Source organism: Arachis ipaensis, chromosome B06, assembly GCF_000816755.2.
Source record: "Arachis ipaensis cultivar K30076 chromosome B06, Araip1.1, whole genome shotgun sequence".
Classification (NCBI taxonomy): domain Eukaryota; kingdom Viridiplantae; phylum Streptophyta; class Magnoliopsida; order Fabales; family Fabaceae; genus Arachis; species Arachis ipaensis.
Genome location: NC_029790.2, coordinates 94,867,926 through 94,872,311, shown reverse-complemented (window position 1 = coordinate 94,872,311; position 4,386 = coordinate 94,867,926).

Here is a 4,386-nt window from a genome sequence, read left to right as displayed (position 1 = left end):
ATAAACAATATATTAAAAAATATTAATATTTGAAATAAATTAATAACTTAACGGCTAATTTTTTTTTGTCTAATTTTGAAACGGCTAGTTTCGTAACGGTTACTTTCATAAACAATAATGACATAACAATATTGACTAATTTTAAAAGTTACATCATAAATGAATAAAACATATTATATCACATACGGTAATACGTAATAAAAATAAAACAAACTACTTAATTCTATGAATACAAGAAACCATTAAATAAACAACTTACTAATTATTTTCTCACATACAATCTCATGAATAGCTCGTCGTTTTTTACTTATTGTAGATGTATCAGTGTTAAGTATTTTCATATCCATTTTGCTTCCCCTTTTCCTTAGTCATCCTTTTTATTTTCCTTTTCTTTGCACTGATCAACATCTTATCTTCTTTCCAATTGTCAGTATTGAATAATATCTTGTTGATGATTTTCAATGTCATCATCATTGAGGTCGATAGCATCTAATCTACGAGGGTTGACAAAATCTGAATATTGCGAATTTGGACTAGATTGTATCGGAGTCTGAAGGGATGGGTTAGAAGAGCCACCAACACCAGATAAGTCATGTCTCGATACACTGATTGAGTTGGAATCGACAAAGATGTTGGAGTAACATTTTCGATAGAGGATTAAATATTAATGAAAATGAAAAATGTGTTGCATGTGAATTTTGATTATGTGGTTGGAAAATAGAAAATTGATTATTATAAGGAGGGTAAATGATCTTTATAAATCAAAGACATGCAAATTTTACGTGTATCTCCCAAATCAAAAAACATTACGTGGATGTCTCTTTGCATGTTCTTATGTAAATCGAATTCACTGAATTCGAATTAGGCTTCATAGTACTAAATCGAATCTATTTGATTCGAATTAGTTGATTTGAGGATTTACATGTAAATCGAATTCGATGAATTTGAATTAGGCTAAGTTGTACTAAATCGAATCAATACCTTTCGAATTACAATGACCACTAATAAATTGAATGAATTGAAGTCGATTTATAATGGGCTGCGAATCAATGAGCTTCGAATTGTGCGCCCATAGTAAATCGAAACAAGTGGTTTCAATTTACCATCACTACTAGATCGAATATAATGGCTTTGATTTTATAGCTATTGTGAGTCACTAGTAAATCGAACCTATTGAGGTCAATTTACTTGTATGAGGCCTATATATAGAATTCAAATTCAACTGATTTGAATTATAAATTACTGACGATTGGATTTTTGATGGTATAGAATTTCACAAATGAATTCTCGTTGCAAGTATAGTTTCTAAACCAATCACTAATCCTTTCATACAAAAAGTTGTTTGTCACGAGAGACATTTCAACAAACACATAAAAGGCAATAAAAGCAAACAACATAAATTGCAAGAATTAAAGAGAGATCTAACTACAAAGGTAAGAGATCAACAATAGAAAAGCAAAGAAGAACAATTATTATGAATTACCTCTTATTGAATTGAAAGAAAATGGAAGGAACAATAGTAGATCTACAACAAAGTATAAGAACAACATAAAGGAAATTACAATAAAAGAATGGAAGAAGAATGAATGTAACAACAAGTAATTGAGAAGATAGAAGTAGAAGAAGATGAATTAAAATCTAGATCTAAGAACTAAACCTAATCCTAATCCTAATTCTAGAGAGAAGTGAGAGCTTCTCTCTCTAGAAACTAACTCTAACTACTAAACTAAGCTAATGATTAAAAGTATAAGTAAAGTATCAAAAGTATCTTGATTCCCCTTCAATCCTTGGCTTAAATAGCATCAGAAATGAGTTGGATTGGGCCCACAAGGCTTTAGAATTCGTTGGCCACGTTTTGCTTTAAGTGAACTAGGTGGCAGCAACGGCGCATGCGCGTACTTTGCGCGTGCGCGCCACCATACGTATAGCAACTATGGCAAATCTTATATCGTTTCGAAGCCCCAGATGTTAGCTTTCTAACCCAACTGAAACCGCATCATTTGGACCTCTGTAGCTCAAGTTATGATCGTTTAAGTGCAAAGAGGTCGGCTTGACAGCTTTCCGGTTCTTTCATTTCTTCATGAGTTCTCAAACTTTACATGCTTCTTTCTTCATTCCCTTGATCCAATCTTTGCCTCCTAAACCTTAAATCACTTAACAAACATATCAAGGCATCTAATAGAATCAAGGATAATTAGATTTAGCTATTTTAAGTCCTAAAGAGCATGTTTTCACTCTTAAGCACAATTAAAGGAGAAGTTATAAAACCATGCTATTTCAATGGATAAATGTGGGTAAAAGGTGATAAAATCCCCAAAAATCAATACAAAACAAACCGTCAAATTGGGGTTTGTCAGTGGCGCAGTCTGTGTCCTTAGATTATACGGATATTGAAAAATTCTCATTATTTTGACTAAGCTTATTGTGTATGCATATGCAAAAATAAGAAAATGCAAGTAAAAATCCTAAAATCCTAAAATGAAATGCAAAAGTATTGGGATTAGAAATTTGTCACCCAAAATCGCCGATCGGTCGGACGACCTCCCCACACTTAAAAGTTTTGCACCGTCCTCGGTGCACTCAAAGATGAGCAAGGGGGTACGGTGACTCTCCGGATTGCTATGTGTTCTTTCTTCCGCTTCCATGGTTGCTTGTGGTGCATTCGTTATGAAAAACAAAAATATAACACCATAAGATGAGAAGATATAAAAGCAAGGAAGTATACATTGTTGGAATGAGGTAAATCACTAGAATGAGGTGAGTGGATTAGTGTGACATTAAGAAATATTAGGTGTGTGAATTCTAAATTGCGCGGTTTAGAATACACATTAGCATAAAAGCTATGTCACAAAAGAAGCATGCACTTCACTTATCCTAGTGTGCTTGAGATGCTTTAAGTAAGCTTGTAAGGTAAGACAAGCATTAGAGAAGCATGAAAGCATTCAAGTCAAACATATGGATGGATATAATCATGAAATACAATGCATTAAGGTAAATGCACAACATCATCCATCAAGAGATTGCCTAATCAAAGAATACGGTTCAAATCACATGGTGGCTAGCTACAACATGCAATTCAAAAGAGTTATAAGCTCGAAGACAATTCTCATCACTTGGTATTTTTTCAAAAGGTAAGCATGAAGAACTCAAAACCAAGTAACAAAATATAAACTCAATCATAGAATCCAACAAAGATTATCTAAAAACATTCACGCTAAAATAGCATTTAGGAAATAAGGGATATAGCAATGTATAGTAAACAAAGTCAATACTCCAACACTTATAATGAAAAGAGAGAAAATAAAATGAAAACTAAACTAAAACTAACTAATCAACTAACTAACTAACTAATTAACTAACTAAAATAAATGGTTATTAATGGTGTTTGGGAGTGTTGGATAAGGGGTAGAAGAAGGGAAGAAGAAAGGAGAAGGAAAGAAATGGAAAGAGGAGAAGAAAAGAAATGTGTGAAGGAGGGACATCCGCGCGTACGCGCGCATGCCGCGCGCGCGCGGGTGGCTTATTTCGAGAGTGACGCGTACGCGTCATGTGCGCGAGCGCGCAAATAGGTTTGTGCCAAAGGCACAACGTTGGCGCGGCGCAGGCACAACTCTCTGGAAAATGTATGGAGGTTGGAACTTCTTAATCCACGCGTACGCACGCATGGCGCGCGCGCGTGGATGGTCGAAAATACTGGAAGTGCGCATACGCGCCATGTACGCGTACGCGTGGATGGTGCTCTGTTTTTCAAAAAAATTTTTCTATGTTTTTGCACCAATCCAAGCATTCCAAACCTCCAAACAGCTACCAAAACACCATAAAACCTTATTTAACATACTTAAACTACCAATTAAACTCAACTATCTAAACAAAACATGAAATTAAGCTAATTCTACCAATATATACAAAAGAGAAAATGAAAAGATTTTACCATGGTGGGTTGTCTCCCACCTAGCACTTTTGTTTATTGTCCTTAAGTTAGACTTATGGGGAGCTCCTCATCAAGGTGGCTTGTGCTTGTATTCATCTTGGAACTCCCACCAATGCTTGGTTCTCCATTGTGCCCCAAGGTTCTTCATGGATTGAGCCAAGTCTTGATGGAGTTCTTCACAAGCTTGGGGCTCCCAAAGTTGATTCTCTTCTTGTAATCCAGGATCCCACACTTTGTTTTCACACCCGTCTTGAGGTTGATCATCATTATTAGTCCAACCGGGTGGTGAGTGAGGTGAATTCTCTATATAGTAGCCAACAATCCTCCTAGACCCATCTAATTGAGCACTACTCCAACCTTTATATCTCATGTTTGATGCATCAACCATAATGAGCCTTGATTTGCAACGCCAACCACAAAACCTTTTTCGTTTACGCTTCATCCCACAAAGCTCC